The 22446-nt window shown below is 48.5% G+C and overlaps 1 pseudogene; it reads left to right on the top strand.

The window, feature by feature from the left end:
* Positions 1 to 1183: 1183 nt before the first annotated feature.
* Positions 1184 to 9761, top strand: LOC149356206 (uncharacterized; annotated as a pseudogene).
* The last annotated feature ends 12685 nt before the right edge of the window (positions 9762 to 22446 follow it).

Genomic DNA, 22446 nt, shown 5'->3' with positions numbered 1-22446 from the left:
AGTTCATATTGCAAATAAAAGTACTCAGCGCACATGTACTTTGTTAGAAGTAGGGTTCGGGCGTGGCTGGGCGCATCCTGCGGCCAGGTCGTTGAACGTCCTACCAGGGCTGCCGGTGTGTGAAGGAGGTGGATGGTCTGGAGTAATCGGTTTATTTACGTCTTGCAGATAATTATGATTTAAGAGAAGGATCTGGAAGTTCCCACATCATTCAATGGCGCTTTAAAGAGTGGGTGTCTTACGAGTCCACCGAGGGAGGCGTGGCTTAATTGTTGAGGAGAGAGTATTGGTAAAGTTCACACTGGCGCAAAATTACACGTGCTCACACTTGTGGGCACGTATTAACGACGAGGCGATTTTCTGGGTTAGAAGCCACTTGATACTTTGACGCGAAGAAGTTAAATTACCACGCGGACAGCACGCGCACAAATCATAAGTACGGCCCGCACAAAGACGTTTCCCGAAGTCGTATGTGTAATGCAAAATTTTTTGCAAGTGAATTTAAAGCCGTACTTCCTTTTAACTCTCATTGACCTGCAGGTACAGCGTAACCGCACGTTGTGTGCTCTGTGGTTATGCTGTTATATCAGCTAAAAGGTAGAACGAGAACTGGCGATGCGATGAGATCGCAGTTTGGCACACCATTTATTACGGCTTGCATAGTATGCGGCGAAGAATATTAAAATTTTGGCGCCCAAACAACTGGGACAAATTCCACGGCCTGTACCTGTTTCTTTTTTGTGAATCAAGGAATATATCGATACAATGTTAGGGAGATTCGCATCTTGAACACAATGATAAAGAAAGCGGCAATAGGCGCCCAGGAGAAACATGTGCGCATTAAGCTAGCCTTTCTTGTCGCTTGTGGTAGGTTCGAGGCATTTAGCCAACCATTTGCAGTACATGCTTGAAATGTTCACGATTCGTGCTAAGAAATTAAAATGAACGCGGACACATTCAAAAATCAAAGTTTTGTTACTTGTAGTCTCTGCTGGCTGATACCTTGTCCCCGCAGTATTTTCTGCCTGGGGCGCTGCGTTTATACAGCCGCTAAAAAATACTGGGCCTTCGCAAGTCCATCGAGCTTTGTTCCTTCTGCACGAGAAAGAAGAGAAGAAAAAACGAAGAATAGCCCCGTGGCTTTCGTTCCGGCACGCGCACGGCGCAGGTCCCTTCTTTTGCGATGAGCGGCCATGCCCTGCGTTTCTCGCATAGCCATCCTGAGTGGCCCTCCGCCCGCTACGACATAGGCACTGCCATGGCTACCGACTGCAACGTGCGTGGCTTCGCGCGTTTTTACAGGAAGTGGGGTGCTCACACGGCAAGAGAGGCCATGCTGCAGCCTGGGCGAATCGTTCACCTGGAAGGGCGCCGGTCGTCGAGCTCGCCCATCGCTCCGTCATCGTGGTCAGGCGCTAGGACAGCAAACTCGGAGAACAAGACGGCCGCCTGCTCAGCCCTTCAGGTTGCCGGCCACCGAGGCCGCATGCACGGGAAGTGCACCCTACTTGGCAGCGCTGCAAGGTGTCCTTCCAGCTACCACCACGGCGACCTGACGTCGAAAGCTTCTCTGGTGAGTTTTGCCGACAGTCACGAACGTCGACAAATATCGAGATTTGCTCTGATGTTTGTAGCATGGTCTGACCTTCGTTCCCTTAGTGCGCACCTCCCGACTTGAAGCTGTTGGGCGAAACAAACCCGACAAAACGCAGCGTCCTTCTCACCCGGCAGCTCCATCTACCCTGATCTCTACTCAGATTTTTCACTGCACTGGCCGTCTATGGGTGAATATTGCTTGCTACACACCAGAACCCAATGCGGCCGTTGCTAATGCTTTGAACTGAAGCTTGACTTGTGGCAACTTTTCTCCAGCCTGGCTTATTAGTAGTAATGTGGTTTGCTTGAGTAGTATGTGGCATGTGCAAACACATGCAAATGGACGTCTCGCATGTGCACTATTCAAAACCAATTAAGAAGCCATGCTCTGTGGAGATGCCTTTCCGCCGTCAAGACTTCGCCATGGAGCTGCCGCTTGGCCCTTCAACATGCGTAAAGCATGTCCGGAATTTCGCCATTCTAAGCCTTAGCAAGCAGTCTATCATCAACCTCCTGCAACCTTAGCGTGGATTCATTCCGCAAAGGTGGTTTCTGCGTGAAGAAACAAAATCACGGACGCCCGCTGGTTCAGCCAGTGGCTCACGTATCAAAAATTTTGCCATGGTTCCAGATGAAATTCAATGAACCCGAACGTGCTCAGTACTTATTACGGAAAGCATCTAAATACGAGGGATTCGCACAGGAGTGCCAGCTGTGCACATTCGAACGCTTTCTTGAGCTCGAGACAGATCACGCGCGCGTGTCAGTGGCGATCCACAACTCCTATGGCTGCTTCTCCTGCGTTGCGATGCAATACATCAAGACCATGGACCGTGCTTCTCTACAAATATTAACGCGAAAACATTGTATAGCTCAGTTGCATTCCCTGATCTTGCCCGCAGAACTTGTCCGCAAAACGTTTGCGCAAAATGTGTGAAAGTTTAACGAAAAGAAGTAATAAGTTACTGGTGTTATATGCCGTGATGAATAATGACCTCGTTGCACTGTTAATCAATAAAAACAGTTTAGATACAATGTAATTATTAAAAATAAGACGTTTAGCTATGTTCAAAATAACTAAACGAAAAACAACGACGTCATCACTAATTAGCGTCACCAATTAAATGAAGTAATGGGAGGGTGACATGAAAAGATTACTTTAAAAAATGATAGTCACAGAGTCAAGGTGATTACGTTATACGAAAGCATCATGATTAGATTACTTGCAAAAATGAATTATGTGTCAAGGTAATGACGTCACACGTAAGTCGCGTGATACGACTTGCAAAATTTAGACTTATGATGTGACGCCAAAGTCACGTTTACATGACGCAAATTTAGAGTGATGACATCACATAAAAGTGATCACTTCAGTCCCGAGCTGAATCACAATCGCTTCCATGTAAAGACGGGAGAGAGCATTCCCGCAATTCTTTTTACTTTCTCTTGAAAGGTTTTGTAAGCTCTTCTATCGGGTAGGACAGGGAAGAGTAATGTGCAACATTAGCTGATTATTGTTTAATGTGTACTTTTCTTCCTCTATTAATGCATGTCCTCGAACAGCACATTTCTGATAATTGAGAAAATGACGACTGCCTGCTAGTGATGCAAAACTATCGGAATTTTGACTATCGATAGTGTCGATAGTTTTTTTAACTATCTATAGTGCTACTATCGATATACTATCGATAGTATTGTTACGAAGAAGAAGAGGGCAGTGGCGCGGGACGGAGCGCTCGCGCTAGGCCCACTGCCATTAAATCATATCATCTGTCATCATGTCGTCCTTTTTCTAGGCTTGCCACCTCGTAACATTTGGTGGAGGTGCGGGGTACATCGTCATCCTGGTCCCTGGAGCATCGCCACCTTCTGCTCGCCTTCGTCGTTGGCCGAGGGGACCTGGACTCCGCCGCCGGCTCAACCCGAGCCCGACCAGACCAGAACCGACCAGCCGCTTTCCCCCGCCCCGTCCCCAGCCCCGACCACAAGACACGACGACCAGGACCAGACGCAGCATGACCCGACGACGACCCGAATCAACACGGCACCCCCGCCCAAGCTGTCCGGCGAGTCCTTAATCCCTGACCTTCGGCTGTGGCGAGCGACCGCTGGACCTGACGCTCCGGGGACAACCGTTCACCAGATCATCTCATCTTGGTGGCAAGCCTTTCATCTTCTTCTGTCCTTTGTGATCATGGTCATCGCCACCTCATCATTGAAAATTTAAGCAATCGATCGGGACGATCGCTCGGAAGACCCGGGTCATGTTACGAAGAAGAAGAGGGCAGTGGCGCGGGACGGAGCGCTCGCGCTAGGCCCACTGCCATTAAATCATATTATCATCTGTCATCATGTCGTCCTTTTTCTAGGCTTGCCACCTCGTAACAGTATTATCGTTAGTCTACTATCGATAGTAATACTATCGATTCTACTACCGATGGTATAACTATCGATAGTATCACTATCGATAGTATTACTATCGATAATGTTGCTATCGATAGTATTACTCGCGATAGTACCGCTATCGATAGTCTTGCTTTCGATAGCGGTACTATCGCTAGTAACACTATCTCTAGTAACACTATCAATAGTAACAATATTGATATTATGCATTTGTTGGCCAGCGATATAACCAAAACATTTGCGATAGCTGATTGGTTTCACGGTCTCATGAGTATTAACGGTCCTAAGCGACTCATGCTATGAGGGATGCTGTAGTGGCGGTCTCCGGGTAAATTTCGACCAGCTTTGGTTTTTTAACATGCTCACGGACAGTTCGGAAAAATGCCTGGAACTGCATCCGATGAAAGAACAAACAGCACAAGTTGTGCTGGCTTGCACGACACCATCGTGCACAGCAGATGTCGTCTTGTTGACGTAGCCCCTGCAGAATGCTTTTCGAACGCATGCTTTGCAACTAGGACATTCGCACGCTAACGTTTTATCCAGAAACTTTGTGTACGGAACGTCTCCAGAGTTCGATGACGAGTAGGCCGCGAAAATCGGCGAGTCCTATCAGATACTCATACCATCCCCTCCATACCACACACTCGGGAAACCAAGTTTAGGATGCAGTGGGTACGCGTGGTTCATTTTATAGAATCGATAGAACTATATATAACAAGGGGTACCGATACGGCTATCGATTGTACTATCAATAGAACTATCGAAAGTACTATCGATATTACTATCGATACTACTATCAAAAGTACTAACTATCGATAGTACTATCGATACTACTATCGAAAGTACTAACTATCGATAGTACTATCGATAGCGCATTATCGATAGTACTATCGAACTGTCTTTTTTACCATCGATGGTTCGATAGTAAATCAACTATCGATAGTATCACTACTGCCTGCACCCTATTTTTTGCCACGAAACTGAAGTTCCGCTTTTACGAAGTGGGTGTTAGCTACACGGGCATTGTTTCCGTCTTCCCAGTGTAACTATACACGTGGTCGCGTAACGTGTCTCATGCAGCCAGCGGCCCAGGCTCTGCTCACCGGTGTACGGGGAGTCAGGCGTCTGAACTGCGCCGCCGCACGGATCTCCACCTGCGGCGTGGTGGTTCCGCAGAAAGCAGCGTCGGCTCAGCCGACGACAACGTGCACCTCACGCCTGGAGGTGCACGGGCATTGAGGACGCTCGGATGCAGCACGCGGAACCGCGGGTCGCGGCTACCCTGCTGCTGCTGCTGCTCACCTGAGCCTCGGTGAGCTTAGCATCTCGTACGCTCACCTAAATGGATACTGCTTCCCATTGTTTTGATACACACTCGCAGGAATAGTGACAGGGAGCAACCCGACAAAATGCGGTCGCTTGCAGCCTGCGTATTTTATAGGGAGCATAGAGTGTAGCTCTTCCGTGATTCCGTTCCCATGAAGGCACATCGAGTGAGTGCGTGCATCGTGAGGGCATCCCAGATGAAGCCGGATGGTTTATCGTACTTAGCAACTTCTCTATCTTTTCAGCACATTTCTCTTAGCCTTAAGGTGCAGATCGCTCGTGTGTTTCATGGAACGCTGATCATTTGCCAGACAACAGGGGACGACTTCAATTTTTTGAGGAAGGCATCTCTTCATGCATGGTTCAATTCCTTCCCAATTCTATGGCTCTTCAAATCCAACACCTTTCGGGTAGGATTTACACACTTGGTGCCCCCTCCCATTCAGACTCTGCGTTTAACCTTCTTGCGCATCCCATCCTGGTTTCCTGCAGAATTACTGGTAAGTGTTTTTCCTCCTATGTGATACACCGCACATCTGCTTAGTAGTCCACCCTTTTCAGCGAATCTTCCTTAGGCTTTCTTCACATAAGATTTTTCTTTGGCCGTCGCTCACCCTCCTGCATTTTGTTTGTGGTTTTGCCTTGAGCATCGAAGCCTTCTCTCAAAAGCTGTTCGAAGAAATAAAAAATGGGTTTTGCTGAGAATTCATGTTATTGGTGATCTCCAATACGTCTTAAAGCAGCGTCGTCTCCATGCCTCACCTAACGTTTGTCACAAAACCATACAAAGTTCAAGCATTGGGCTCCAGTGCAAACGGCTTAAATTTAGAGCCCTTTGGCTAAATAAAGTCAGTTTTCCACGAATACATAGCTCTTTTAGTTTTGTAATGCCATTGCTAAGTAGAGTCATGGAGGTTAACATTGTCCGGCTGTGTTCTGTGCGGCGGCCACTGTAGGAGACATCCACCTACTAGTGTGTGCTTAGGGGGATTTTTCTCTCTCCACCTTCCACCTGTCAACCGTCTCCCTCTTCACCTGCCCCTCTACCCTTCCCCACTGCCAATTGCAGGGGAGAGGAGGGAGGCGCCGTATGTAGGATGACTCAGCAAAAATGAAGATGGCTAGGAAGAAAATGATTCAGCCAACAGCAGGCCTGCGACTAAATATGCAGTTTCTTAAAAACAATGTTGGCAGAAACTAAAGGGGGGTAACACTATTTTTCGGACTCAAGTTGTTCATGGAATTTTGTTCGCTATGTAACTGAGAGCAACTGGGCAAAATATTACCTCATTTAGAGCAGCGAGTAATTAATAACTAAACTATTAAAAGTTCCCCTGAACGTGTAGTAGTCGGGCAACACTAGCTTGCTCGCGTTCCATGAGGGTCGCATGCTTGCTCGCGACGGAGGACTGAACAACTGAACTGCTCACGACGCGTAGTTAGCGAAGCAAAGGGGAGTGGGTTCGTTGTTCGAGCTATAGGGGTGCGGAGGGGTGAGGGGTAGTCACAGCAGCGGGACAAAGGCAACAAAGGGCCATGCCCTTCCATTTCTGTCCAGTTTTTGCCTGATTTCGGTGGATTCACCAAAATGTGTCACGAACGGTCACCGCACCGACCGTGCACGCGCAGTTCTGCAGCAGACGACTGCGCTGTCGGTTTATGACGTCACTCAGGCTGCTTGAATATGGCCGTCATTGCGAAGGAGATGGGCTGTCTAGTTATCGATATCTCTCTAGTTATCGTTGTGGTGCTCCATGCCGGCCTGTTTTGTTTTCCTTTCGTGCGTTAACTTTTTCTTTTTCCGCAGTTGCGTGCGCGGGGGTAGAGAAAGTATGATGCGCTTCTTTTGCTTTCAGGTTGATGCGTAGAGAGGTCTGAAACACGTGCACCGTATTAGAGGCGCTCGAATACCACGCGCATCTCAACCCGCTCTCTCCTGCGACGCGTGCAGCCAAGGGGAGCATTACGTTGTCGATTCTACTCCGCTGACGTTAGTCATACGGCAGAGCATCTGTATTGATTGCAGATCGCGTATATGTTAGTATACGCTGGCATCTTGCTTAGATAGGCGAGCAGCATGAAGGATAGGTATTTTCAATTTCATTAAGATGGACTGCTTGAAGAGAATGCGAACTTTCCGACGGACACCCTAAAACGCTGAGGCTGCTGCTGAATGTTTATTACACAGCATCAGGTTCGTGTTAGTGATGTCCGTATGATTTGAATGAGTATGTTCACTTTTTCCCTTCCACACAGAGTTCCTGAGCTGTTGGCAATGCAGCATTTTATTCGTGTGGTCTAGGGCGCCCTCTAGAAAGCAGAGTAACCAGTTAGACTTCGGTGCCACACGTTACTGTAGTCTAGGCACTAGTTTGCCGCGAAATGCGCTCTCACAAATTCGCTTTCCTTGTTATGGCTCCTGCCAGAGTTTTTCGGGAACAGAAACAGAAAAATCGCCCAGAACAAGTGCTCTGTCCAGGACAAATCGCAGCGCATAAAAATAAGCCTGTGGAAGACTAATATATAGTGCAATATTTTTTTTTCATAGTCATCCCTGAAGAATGAGGGGCACCGAGGGGTACCGTAGTTAGAGATTGAACATGCAGCACAGGGTACGTGTAAAAAAAAAGAGGAGTGCTTGCGTTAAGCTCCGCCTATATAAAGGCACGAAGCGATAACGTTGATGGCTCCCTACAGCGGTATCTCTTCACACGCGGTCACTATTTTTGGTCGGGTTCACGCATTTGTCCCAATTATAAAAACTTCACGTTCTTTTCTTAGCGCCTCAGTTGTGGCTCAGGGAATATGGCGTTCTTTTGCTCACCCGAAAGACGCGGGTTCGATCGCGGAAGCGGTGGTCGATGTCCGTTGGAGGCGAAATTCTAGAGGCTCCGGTCCTGTGCGATGTCAGTGCGCGTTAAAGAACCTTAGGGGGAGAAAATTTCCGGAACCCTTCACTACGGCGTCCCTCATAGCCTGAGCCAGCCGCTTTGGGACATTAAGCCCACCTAAACTAACCATTGTTTTTCCTAGAACTATTCCACTTTGCAATTTATGCGCACGATGTTCCTTCTGTAGACACACACATCGATTAGTACTGACTGCACTACACTGGCAGTTACGAGGCCACAAGACAGGGTTCTACATGGACGCAGGTTTTTCGCCGCACGTGCACCATCATTTGGGGAGGCGGCGCAAATCATTTAGCGAGGGTTTTCCGGTGGCTGGTGCATGCAGGCACAACTATGGCACGTGAAGCGAAGAGGCTTTGAAAAGTTAACAAGCACTTTGCTGCTAGATTAATTACTACTTCCGTAATTAAAGCTTGCACACATACACACATACTGATCGCCATAGTCGTAAGATGTCACTTTACATTAAAGGCCACACGATATATATATATAAATCGCGCTTGTACCCAAGCTGTGGAAATATTTCTTTTTGGCCAAGTCGGTAGCGTGCTTTAGTGGAGACGGAAGTCGTTGATTCGAATCCGTACTAAAATACACGAAGATTTTTTTTTTACCCAAAACCAATTACGTTCTGAACATCCGTCGATCGAGGCATGCGCCGCGCCCTCTAATTCACGTTAAAAATTCGCTTCTATAGTGTTTTGATCTCAAACTTGAACATATGACATGCGTTACTCGTCACGGCACAGACGTGGCCTGCTCCCGCCGAAAGGGAGCCTTAAATCTACAATTTCTCAAATCTACAAATTCTATCAGCCCAGGAACATTTGCACCATCGTGGCCTTCACAGCCCTTGCCTTAATTCTGATGTTAAACCCTGCTTTGACTCTTTCTTCTGCGTGTTATGTCGGTGCACGTTAAAGAACTACAGACAGTCGTAACTTCCGGCGCCCTTCACTACGGCGTCCCTCATAGCTCGGATCGCTTTGGGAGGAACCCCCTCAAACCCTAAATTTCCTGAGTAAATATTCCGCAAAGGGTTCGTTTTCCTTCCTGGCACACTTATGAATTATAACCGCAGACCAAAATTTACCTAGATGAGCACTCGCACTTCTACGGAGCGCAACCACCGTGGCTGCCGCGGATGAAAAATGCAACCCGCCGGCTGCAATGTTCAGGAGCAAGCCTTATCGACTACTGCGGATGTTCCAAGGGCCGCAGGGTGTTATTTCCGCAGGTGATATTGATAAAGCTGTTTGAGTAACCACAGGGCATTGACTGTACATTTAACCATGCAGGCGCCATTCTTGACGGTACTCCGGCAGCCTTTGTAACCTGAGCGGCCAGTGTCCGCCTACTGCGATCTGTGTAGGGCGAGTCGTTAATACAGCAAAAAGTATTCTCCTTTCTTCTATGTGTACTGCGCAGGAGGTGGATGGGCTGGCCGTTCTCAGCGTTCCCGACGGGCCCTGGACTGGCGCCTTGGGTGAAGGCGGTACTCTGGGCGCCTTCTTTGATTAATTTTGGTTATTTGTTAAAAAATGTTAGTTTCGAATGGTAACCTAAGCGAATAAAATCTGTGTGATCTGACATAAACAGCATTTGTGCTTTTATTCAAGGATGTAAGGGCATTTTGTGGAGATATTGTAGCCGCGTTTTAATACAACAGCGTCAATATATTTCATCCCCATTTTTTTTAGACCATCCTGGTTGCGGCAACACAACATCAAAGTACATTTGAGAGCTTTGATCCGAACCTGTCGAGAAAAAAGTTCTCATAAAAGTGTTTTGTTTGCAAACAAAACTACACCTACGCCAATTTCTTCACAGAAAGTCGCCACTAGTTATTGAGTGAATGAGCGCAAGTACTGTATGAGTAGCGCATGGAATTCTCCGTTCTCGAACATTGCCAAAATTTGCCGAGAGCCTTGTCCACTGCTATGGATACTTCCGCATTCATTCCTAGAATTTCAGTTCTACAGAAGAGGGAAAACGATAAAGGAAAGAAAATGCTTAGGTTTCACAAGCTGGTCTCATTCAGACACTTCGCTCCCGAACACGACGGCGCCGCCACACCTTGGTATCGTGGCTTCAGTATATCTCTCTTGAACTTGCGCTTCTAATGGAGAAGAAAGAGCTGTTTTCTATTCTTCGCTGTGAGCCGGCAAATAAAGACCAAGGCATGGACCACCGCGTGGACCATGCTGGAGGACGTTAGCGTTTAGCAAGTGATCTTGAACACTGGCTTGCAACTACTCGTCCGCTGTTTTAGTACTGAGTTCTTGACTGCGCCTTCAATGAGGGCCACCGCGGTGGCTCAGTGGTTATGGTGATTGGCTACTGGCCCGAAAGACGCGGGTTCGATCCCGGCCGCGGCCGTTGCGTTTCGATGGAGGCAAAATGCTAGAGGCCCTTGTGCTGTGCGATGTAAGTGCACGTTAACGAAACCTAGGTGGTCGCAATTTCCTGGTCTTTACTATGGCGTTCCTCATAGCCTCAGTCGCTTTAGGACGTTAAGCTCCCATAAACAATAAATCATCAATAATAAAAAAATTCCCCTCTTAGTATGCTTTTTTCCGGCTTGAACTGTTGGTTTTTCTCGTAATGATGTCCGCAAAGCACAGCGGTCATGCATGTGTGTCCAAGAATCTGTGACGGTAGCTGCTTAACCCACGACTCTCTTAGTGAACTTGTTGAAAATGCGAAACACTTCTGCAGCGTTAAATACCACGTCTCTTTGGTGGGGAGGCCTGTCTTCAACACTAAATGGACTGCTCTATAAAAGAAAGTCCTAGTCTATAGGCTGAAAACGGATGACACTTGCCCAGGTTTTAACATTAACTCAACCATTTCATTGCACAACAACGCTCTGATTTCTTGAAATAGAAGTGGCGCCGGAAGGAACAACTTGGGATGCGAAATTCATCGTTGGGCCGGTCATTTCCGCGCCGGTCGGCGGTGAGGGAAGGAATCTTGCTATTTTCTATTCTTTTAGACTTCTTACCCTTCATCAACTCAAAATGTATTTTATAACACTGCTTGCTAAAAATCGTAGAGTAGCTGCGCTTGGCAATGGCTTCGACTGGAGTCGATAATTCCTAACTCATCAGGAACTGTACGAGAAATGGCACATTCAAATGACTGGAAAACGAAATCCTTTCAAATTACGGCCCCTGGACCACAGTACAGAAGACCGCGTTCTGGACATTGCCTGCAATTCATTTCAAGCAAAAAATATTAGTAATTAGGGGTACGGAAGCACTATCAACTCCGAAAGCCACATCCCTCATGATTCCACAGAGCACATATTGCACACATGACTGAAGAGAGCGGCCAGTCTGAGCTTACGAAACCCGTGACCACCTTAAGAGCCCACTTGCTCCAGTTTAGTCCTTAAACCGCAATCGATGCGAGAGAGAGCAGCCTAAAAAAGGGGATTGTACCACTCTTAAATTTCTGCGCCAGCCCATGAGCTTCCGCGGATTCGATTAGGAGGCCACGGAATGAATACTGCTGCTTGATCGCGCTAATGAAGATGACAGTTCTAAGGAGGTGCCAACGTTGACTTAAAGTATGACCAAGTTGTTGCAACGCATTTCACAAGGAATTGAGCATGCTTCGCCTTTAGTGCAAGTGCGTTCTTTGTCTTCGTTTATTCATGGTTAGAAAAGTTAGAACCTTGGTGCATATGTCGTTCGTCCGTGACCAATAAGCTACGCTTCCGCCAAATGCATTATTTTCCTTCATAAGCTGACTACTCCGGTAGTTATTTCCCGTAAGTCATGGCGCATTTATCAAATGCCTTCCTCTTGTTTTCCCTCTCGTGTCATTTATTTACGGATTAGGCCATGGATGCTGTGCTAAACTCGTCTCTGTCTAAACCTTTAAAAATGTGAACCGTGAGCAATACGAGATGTTTATTCCGTGTTTTCCGTCAGTTATTGGTTTATTTTATATTTCATGAACACTTTTAATAGCCATTCAGGCACCGACAGCCTCACATGGAAGTACAATATATATTCCTGCTACGCAAAGTCAGAGCGCGAAAATATTGTGGGTCATGGTGCACTTCGGTCCATCCGTCTGTTTAGAAATTAGCCGCTCTATACTGAAGCGCACGTGTGCTGTTCAAAGTACTCTGCGCTATTTAGGAGGCAGAAAGAGGATCGTAGCTGCGCCGCTCGTCACTGGGTTGCGTCAGGGAGTTCATTTAGGCGACATCTGTGTGGATTTCCCTCAAATAACAGCGAAGTATTAATGCTGTCTTTTTTTTTCACCTGAATTTGTACATATCGAGATGTTCATACATCAGGATAAATTTGCGTGTTTATGTTGTAAACGCTACAAGAACGGGGGGCAACGGCTTCCACCGGAAGTTAGCACCCCGCGCGAATCAGGTTAGCTCAGAAGTCATTGCCACATAATGATACCTTTTACTGCGTACCCACTACAAGTTGTCTCCAGCTTAGACAATAATAAGAGGCACTTCTTTAGAGCGTTAACTCCACCCTAGATAGCTCTGACGCTCTTTGAGCTTCCATGTATGTACACAAGAGACCGTGTATAGGTGTGAGCGTGTTTGTCCATGCATTAGGACTGTTCCGAGTAATTGTTGCGTACAGGGTCGGGCGATGCAAATTCACTATACACCTGCACTATTTGCAGGCACGTAGCGAGGATTTTTGCGTAGGAACTATACTGACGAAAGGAAGGTTTTGTGCCTAGTTGTGAAGGGCACTATATGGTACACCAAAACTTTTTTTTTCCTCAGAGTGGCAATGTTTTCAATATTTCTGCAAAGTTTCTTTCTCGCCTAACGACGTCCTGCTGTGTATCGGCGGCCGTGAATGAGAGCTAAATAGGCAGCCTCCAACAGTGACCAGCTCGTCGCGAATAACTATGTGACTCGTTACCTGTTTTTAAAGATATTAATGAAGAGGGAGATCAGTGTAAAGCAAAATTTCAGGTTCGTGCAGGAGCATCACTGCACAACTGGTTCTACTCATGCGCAGTACGGCGTCTCTGGTGTATGCGGCGACGCCGAATTCACAACGGAAGAGCCAACATTCGCTACTGCCGCTGCACTGCTCCCTCTATACACCACAGGTGTACTGGAAACAATCGAATATATTGAGGCCATATTTTACTGGCAAGCTATCAAGAGCACGGAAACAATGCGCGTAAAATGGAAAACGAGCCCTATACGGGCTCGGTTTCAAAATAAATACAATGTTGGGCAAGTGCTATTGCTTTTTTTTGCAAATTAGACAGATATTTTTCTATTATTTGTCCATATTCCCAATAGCAGACGCTTACGAACGGCTACTTGTCGCTTGAGTCCCTTCTTGCCCAAGGTGCGGCTACAGACGGAACGAAAATTATATGGCCGCTCAGCGGGAGCTCCAGGGCTTGAGTCCGACCGCGACGGCGGCGTTTTGGTGAAAGCGAAACGCTAAAAGTCCCCAATTTGCTGTTGATTGTCAGCGCACGTCAAAATATCACCTGGTGATCGAAATGGTTAAAGAGACCTTCACGACGACACCGCTTTCTCTTTCTTCTTTCACTCCCACCTTCTTCCGTTCCCATACTCCACGGTTTGGGTGCCCACCGAGATGTGAGGCAATTATGGCGCCATTTTTTTGCCTTAAAAACCTTGATTTCAATTTTTCCCTTCGGTGCCTCCTTGAGTTACGGAAGCATGAAGGGCTCTTCATTTCAGGCAAGGACATCATGTAAGCTAAGCGTCGTTCTGAAATTTCTCCCCAATAGAAAAGTGAAAGGTTCTGGGCCAAGCTCGGGAGGAAAGGGAAAAAACATAAACTCACTAGAACGAAAGGGAATTCCGTTTGTCCTTTACGTGCAGCACGCAAGTCGCCTTCATACACATTTATAATAGCGTCCGATACATGTTCCTGCTTTCTCAGTTACCGATCCTGCGATATCCTTAAGCCTGTCTTGAAGAAGCAGTTTTGGCCTGCGCACTTACAGCGAAGGTGCTCGTGTTCATCAACAACCTTATCTCATTTTTATTTTAACTTGCTGAGTACTATCGCATACATCGACTACAAAAGTGCATTGTTTCATCAGCAGCAAACATGACATCAAAGCTGGTCAGTTACAATGGAACAAAGCAATTAAGGGGGCAGTAAAAATTATGTCGTTCGTCCGTTCACTGCTGTCTTTGCTACGGACGGCTGAAGATTTAGTAATTAAGCTGCGCAGATGGCTTCCTCGCCCGCAGTTATGATTTTCGCTGACAAAACTTCGTCTCCGGGGTATAAAGGTTACTTCCGCAATGACGAATAATGTCTCAGTGTATGCGTGTAGCGCATTCGTCCTCTGGGTTTATTTTCTTTGTCGTTCAATCGCGGTCGATCTTCTGCGTCTTAATCCAACTGGAGCAGCAGTGCGGTTTTCGCAGCGGTCGCACTGTGCGTTGTTCCGCCTCTGAAGTGAAGAGGAAGACGCGCGTGGAGAAAGGACGATGCGCTCGAGAGCGCGAAAGCTAAGGCTCCCATTCTCCAGAATATACGACGTCGTCATGGTCAGCTTTGTAAGCGACAAATCTCCGGAGAAGCAACTCGGTGGGCCACAGGGGTCTCGTCACCTTTTGGCGTGACCAGAACCTGCCCGCCGGATTCTGAGAAAACTGGCCACCGTGGCAGGTGGCAGTTAACATAATGAAGGGTCGTGCAAATAATGCTGGCAGCACCAACTTGGGTCTGAAAGCCCCACCGAAGGCAGCACCTGCCACCCAGGACATTGGCGCACCGCTTAATCGCTACATCATTGTGCGAGGAGTGGTATGACGGCTGCCAGGGAGTCATAATGGTTTAAGAATAACTCTTATACGTTGTCACGTAGTAGTTGGTACAGGTAGCGCCGCGTCTAGACGGCACAGGAACGCCAACACCGAGAAGATGCGAACGTACACCGCGATGGCCAGGATGGAACGCCCAGTGTCGTCTTCATCAGCAGCGTACAGCGGGGCGCACGAGCTGCGTGCAGAACAGCCGCCGAGCGGCTATTGTTGCAGACGCGGCATTACCCGCCCTCTCGGAAAAAAGCATCGGCCCGATGCTTTAAGAAGAAAATAGGGAGAAAGAAAAAAAAACAAAGTAACGCGTAGCACTTAGTCACTAAATGTCTCGCGAAAAATAGGGCTTCATCCGCACCACATGAACAATCTCTGGTCTAGCTCAGCTGACGGCGAGTAGTCCGGGTAGCCCCATCCGGGCGAACTTCATAGGTTACGTCCCTTAGCTGACGGAGAACTCTGTAGGGGCCGAAATACTGCTTGAGCAGTTTTTCGGAAAAACCACAGCGCCGAATGGGCGTCCATACCCACACTTTGTCGCCCGGGGCGAACGTCATCAGTCTGTGGCGGCGGTCCAACTGGCTTGACAGGGGGCGTTTTTCGTCGTTGACAATTACGGCACGTGCGCACGTAGCGTCGTACAGTCGCCGCGAGCTTAGGCCACTAATAGCTCTTTTTGATCCGAGCCAGAGTGCGGGCGTAGCCGAGGTGACCGGCGGTGCGCTCGTCATGACACGCCTGCAAGATTTCTTCATGGAGATTCGCTGGAACAACGAGGAGGTAGTCGCTTCCGGTTGGAGAAAAGTTGGCTTTGTACAGCACGTTGTTGTGCAGACAAAAGGAGGACTGGGTTCTTTGCGAAGGGCTGGGGAACCTCCGTGGTACGTGCTTCCAGGAAGTCGATGAGAGGTTTCAGCGCCGGGTCCTCACATTGCTTACTGGAAATAGTCGCTGCGTCTACGGCTGCGATGAGAGGAAAGTCCGGTTCGTCGTCGTCGCGCGCAGCCTCGAGTGGATATCTGGACAAGCAGTCGGCATCTTTGTGCTGGCGCCCTGATTTATACACGATGGACATGTCCAACTCCTGAAGACGTAAGCTCCAACGCGCCAGGCGGCCAGAGGCCCGTAAGTTCGTCAACCAGCAGAGATAGTGGTAGTCGGTTACGACTTGAAAGCGCCGGCCGTACAGGTAGGGTCGAAATTTCGTCACAGCCCATACCATGGCAAGGCATTCTTTTTCGGTCGTGGAATAATTAGATTCAGCACGAGACAGAGTGCGGCTGGCGTATGCTATCACGCGCTCAGCGCCGTCCTGCCCCTGGACGAGTACAGCACCGAGGCCCACGTTCCTGGCATCTGTGTGGACCAGAGTCTCCGCACGAGAATCGAAATGACCGAGGACAGGCGTGGTTTGCAAGCGTCGCGTAATTCATCAAATGCCTGCTGCTGCTGCTGTTCTGTCCACGCGAATGGGACGTCCTCTCTTGTATGAGGCGTCAACGGTGCAGCAAGTGGGGAAAAGTTGGTAATGAACCGCCGGTAATACGCGCAAAGGCCCAAAAAACGCCGGACCATTTTCTTGTCCGAAGGAGTGGGAAAGTTGACGACGGCAGCCGTTTTGCACGATCCGGCCGGACTACACGATGGCTGACGACATGGCCCAGGAAAAGGAGCTCCTCATAACCAAAGTGGCATTTCTTGGGCTTCAACGTAAGGCCGGCAGATCTTGTAGCCTGTAGCACGATCAAGAGGCGCTGGAGGTGTTCTTCGAACGTTGGCGAAAATACAACAACGTCGTCCAGGTATACCAAGCACGTCTGCCATTTCAGGCCCGACAAAACAGCATCCATCATTCTCTGAAATGTTGCCGGAGCCGAACACAAACCGAAAGGAAGGACCTTGAACTCATAAAGGCCATCCGGCGTCACGAACGCTGTCTTCTCGCGATCCCGCTCGTCAACTTCAATCTGCCAGTAACCACTTTTTAAGTCCAGCGAAGAAAAGTAGCGCGCGTGCCGCAGCCGGTCAAGAGAGTTGTCAATGCGTGGCAAAGGGTAGACGTCTTTCTCGGTAACCTGGTTAAGCTTCCGGTAGTCAACGCAAAATCGCAGACTACCAACCTTCTTCTTAACCAAAACCACAGGCGAAGCCCACGGTCTCCTCGATGGCTGAATAACACTATCCTGCAGCATCTCTTGGAGTTGTTCAGCTATGACTTCACGCTCCCGCAATGAGACACGGTATGGATTTTGTCGAATTGGTCGGGTACTGTAGTGCGTAATGATGCGGTGCTTAGCGAGAAGCGGCTGTTTGACTGCCGACGTGGACGAGAAACAGTCTTGGAACTGATGCAGAAGGCCGGCTAGGCCTTCCCTATCGGTTAGGGGTAAGCCTGGGTTCACGTCGAGGATCAACTGAGGTGTGCAACAAGTGGACGTTTCCCTCTGGAGGGCAAGGCAGTCGTAAGTTTCGGAGATGCCCTCGAAGTATGAGACCGCAGTGGCCTTGGCGATGTGTTGCCGTTAGGTCCCGAAATTCGTTAGAAGGACATCTGCCAGGCACTTCCGTAGCGTAACGATACCCCTCGCGATGCACACCCCATGAGAAAGCACAAGCGCAGTGTTCTGTTCTGCTACGCCGTCATCACTGCACCGGACGTCACAAATGACGGTGACGAGGGCACAGGATCGCGGAGGCACGGTCACATCGGCATCGATTATGCGCAGGGGCACTCTGCGTGGTTCGGTGTCGGCTGAAATCGTTCCATGGGTCGAAAATGTTACCAGACGACCAGGAAGGTTTATGATGGCACCATGCTCGCGCAAGAAGTCCATTCCGAGGATCAGGTCTTTGCAGCAGTGCGGCAGAACAACAAAAGTGCCAACAAAAGCAGAATTGGCAATGGTGACTCGAGCAGTGCATCTTCCGACAGGCATCATGAGGTGACCGCCAGCAGTACGAATTTGAGGTCCATCCCATTCTGTCTTTACCTTGCTGAGGCGATCCGCGAGGTGCTTGCTTATTATCGAAAAGTCCGCGCCTGAATCGACTAAAGCATTCACTGGGTGCCCGTCAACGTGAATGCGGAGGTCGGCGCTAACTGCATCGGTGTCAGGGAAACTCGGTGTCCCACAATCGAGCTGCGGCGGCATTGGGATCTCGGCATCACGCTCCGGCGGCGTTCGGTGGTCTTCGTTATATCCGCTGTAAGCAACCTTCCCCCCTGAGGTCGCCGCTTTCAGTTTCCCCTGCGCGGGCATGGAGACCGGCCCCACAGTCCATCTGATAAAGCCTGGCGGCTGGGCGACGTGATGCGTGCGGGAGACGGAGATCGGGGTCGGCGGGTAGAGGTGGTGTCATGGGCAGAAAGATACTCCTCTATTTCGTGGGGTCGCTCACCGAAACGGGGACAGGGAGCGTCACGTGGGAAACCCCGGAGGCCGATTTCATGGCAGGGGCAACGGCGATACAGGTGGTCGGCTTCACCGCAATGGTAACAGAGCGGCTGCTGGTCAGAAGTGCGCCAAACAGCCGCCTTCCGGGCCGGTGGACGCATGGCAGGTCCTCGCTGAGGCCGCTAGTAGAATGACGGTGGCGGAGCGGTTGGCGGCGGCGGGTGGTACGGCAAGCGTTGCACAGGTGGCAACTCGGAACGGAGAGCCGCGGCGTAGCTCATGGGGCGTGGCTCCGGCATGACCAGAGGAGGCGGTGAAAATGCTTGCCGAATCTCGCCGCGCACAACCTCGGTAAGAGCCGCAGCCGTCGGATCAGACGAGGCAAGGGTCAGTTTCTGCTGCTCTTCACAGACCACTGCGCGTATGAGCTCACGCAGCGACGCATTGTCGGTGGACACGCTCAAAGAAGCCGCACTGGCACTTGGCTCACCGCACAAGGAGTCATTACGGCGGCAGCGCTGATGCAAGGCCCGCTCAATTGCGGTCGCCTGTTTGATGAAGTCGGCTACCGTCTGCGGGAGATTTCGGACCAAACCAGCGAAGAATTGGTCCTTCACACCTTGCATCAGCTGGCGACAAAAGCATTTGTTGGGCGAGTTGGTGTTTTCGATGATCCATACCTACAGCGCAAACGACAGGACAGAGATGAAGAAGGGACACCACACAGCGCTGACTCAGAACTAAAGTTTTATTGGATGCCAGCAGGTATAAATACCTCCCTGGCGGCCAGAAAAGAATGCAGTCCACACTTACATGCGTTGCTGACCTACAAATATACGAGCCACGTGCCACCAAGCAAATCACATGCGCGAGAATACAATATAATCAGTGAGCATGCACTTGTCAATATTCGCAATCAAGGTATCGTCTTTCTTTTTCTGACAACGCGACAGATGAAGCACTGATGCATTCTTCCGAGAGCCTACCTATTAAGGGAGCTTCTATGATCTCCCTTGCTAACGAGTCACGGTTCTTTCCTAACACTGCACTTTCCTGATAATTTGGCGCACAGACGTAGGTATCATCGTCATCTTCATTGCCTTTGCAGTGCCTGCAATGTTTCGCCACGTGGCCAGAGATAGCGACACGGGAGACATTATACTCATGCTATTTGAGTCTTTCGTTTAAACATTGGCCGGTTTGGCCGATGTATCGCTTACCACAAGATAGTGGCAGCGAATATACCACCCCTTCCTGGCAAGGCACAAATTGTTTTGCGTGCTTTATCGGGCACTTGCGCGATTCTTTAATCCCTGAATTTACATTCTTAATCAGGCTGGACAGTCGTTTGGGCGCCGAAAAGACGACATCAACGACTGCATGTTTTCCGATTCTTTTTAGATTGCGCGACACTTTGTGAAGATATGGCAACACAACAATCTTCCTTTTCTTCGTCTCTTTCGTACAATCACTTTTTCCCTTTGAGTTTAACTTTTCCTGTAGTTTTCCTGCCACGGAAACTAATAATTCAGACGGGTAGCCTGCCTTTGCCAGGCGGTCTACTTGGTTGCTGAAGCCATGCTCCAACCTGTGTTCACAGGATTTGTTCACTGTGTTGCTGAAAACGGTATGTACAATTGCTCTCTTCACCAGCTTGGAGTGAGCTGATGAAAACGGCATGATGGGCTTAACAGCACGGGGTCCATAAGCCCAACAAACATGAGATGGAGTGAAATGAAGCGAAAGATCTAAAAACCTAATAAAATCATTCAATGGTACTTCGTGTGTTAAAACCAATCATGCCTCACACATGCACACACGTGCGCTCAACCTGTCTGCTTACTGTGTATTGTTCTTTGGGCTGTTCTTCATGGCTTTATAGAAGTCTTGAAGGCTAGCTTTTATGTGAGTATGGCTGGGTTAATAATTTTCTTCAGCTCTTTCAATCATTTGGCTGAGTAATAAAATCAGAGCTTGACTGTATTGTCTAGTCATGCGTAAGATCCCTAGTTCAAAAAAACCTATGATTTCAGCATTTTTGTGCAATGGTGTGCTAGCAGCCACATTGTCTTTTTTGGACGATGTGTCTGTAGAAACTAGTACAATGACAGAACGATACGAATGTGATTGTTTTTCATGTGAATTTTTAGGAAGGGTACAACCTGGTAATGAACAAAGGTCTGCTGATGCCTTGATATGTTTGCTACTCTTCTGCTCATGCAAGCCAGCACAACAAGTGCTGCGGCTCTGGCAGCAGCACTCTCACATATCTGTATGAGAAATTTACAGTACGGGCACCTGCCAAAAGCAGCGCTACCATATATTCATGAATCTAGAACGAGGTTTTTTTTCAAAATCGTATGCTTCAGAAAGCACCTCGCGTTATATTGGAGCCAAGGTATGAATAGAGCGCAATTTTTTTTCTCACTTTGATACACCCACAGCGAGCTCACACGACAGGCTCATGAGCTGTGGGGAAAAGCGAACTTTTTGATGACCAGAAACGCGGAAAGAAAACCGTGAAGACTACTGAGAAAGAAGAGAAGGGTCTGAAAGAGCCTTGAGTAGTAGGGAAGCGAAAAAAATGCTGAATAAGCACAGAACTGTGCTGTACAAGCCGCGAAGCATTAAGACAGGAAGCGATGGCATGCGAGCCATTGCTGTGTGTGAGGCTCTGTACGTGAATGTGTGGGAGCCTTCCTCCAGAATATTGCAGATTCTTCATTTGCAAGTCACAGAATTCAAAATTTTTTGCCAAAATTAGAAGCTGAGGCATATGGCAATAACTGCGCTGTGGCTTATGCACAAGGCATATCTCTCGGGAGAGAAATTGGTTGTACAAAGAATTCCAAATCAGAATGCACTGAGTAACTGCAGTGTCTGGAACAAGTATTTACTCGCATAATGCTCGCACTCGCGTAATGCTCGCACCCCCCACATTGGCTATCAAAAATTGGGAAAAATTTTTTCCCCGCATAATCATCGCACCCCCAAAACAAGCCATTTAAAGATAACGTCCGGAGGCTGTACGCAGAATGGATGGCCGAAGGCCAGCATGCTCTGACGCCGGGCGGCAAGATCAAAAGACCGTCCTTGGAACTGCTTTGCAGCTGGGTATCAGAGGCATGGGCGATGATTGATGTAGACATGGTGGCCAGAAGTTTCAAAAAAACAGGAATTTCGAACGCCTTGGATGCGACTGAGGACCACCTGGTGTGGGTCGACGAAGAAGCATCGGAAGATGAAGAAAGTGATGCCGCAGAAGCCAACGATTCCAGTGTCGACACGGACTCTGATCAAGAGTAGAATTGCCTGATAGACGTACGCAACGCGAGTAGTGACGGGAGGTTGCGCACGGCAAATAAAGTGCTTTAGCAGCTTGAGCTTACGTTCACCTTGTACTTTCATAACGAAGGTAAGTTCTGCTTGAAAGTAATGTTTTCGTTATATTTACAATAGCGGACCTGACAATCCCCATCTCGCACCCATTCATCTTTTCATTTAACACTCCGAAACATTTGCTTGAAAATTTTCCCCACATAATTATCGCACCCCCAAACTTCGCGTTGATTTTCAGGGAAAAAAAGTGCGAGGATTACGCGAGTAAATACGGTACTGTTGCCTGCCTAATACTGGAGTCATTTGCTCTCTTGGCATCACAGCATGCCTTACTCTGTGTGCTTTTATTGTTGTGTTGCTTTGTTTTGCTTGAAATTCTGGTATAACCATGTAAATGATGTTAATATTTACCATTATTTCCACAGAAGTGGCACTGAGAGAGCATTGGACTGTTGGGAATCAAACTCAACCTAACGGCAGTACTAACAGAGGCAGCTATGCATTTAGATTAGCCCTAAAATTTTGCAGGTGTAAGCAGGATGATCTAGCCTCTAAATGTGCCTTTTTCTTTTCAGGCAATTGGTGGGGATGAACCCAGAGGAAAGGAGCCGGCAGTTGTCCCGGAGCATAACCTCAGTCCACCCAAAAGTGCACA

The sequence above is a fragment of the Amblyomma mixtum genome, chromosome 3 (genome assembly GCF_055824585.1).
Source record: "Amblyomma mixtum isolate Tamu chromosome 3, ASM5582458v1, whole genome shotgun sequence".
In the NCBI taxonomy this organism is placed as follows: Eukaryota; Metazoa; Arthropoda; class Arachnida; order Ixodida; family Ixodidae; genus Amblyomma; species Amblyomma mixtum.
This window is presented reverse-complemented; position numbering and strand designations above follow the sequence as displayed.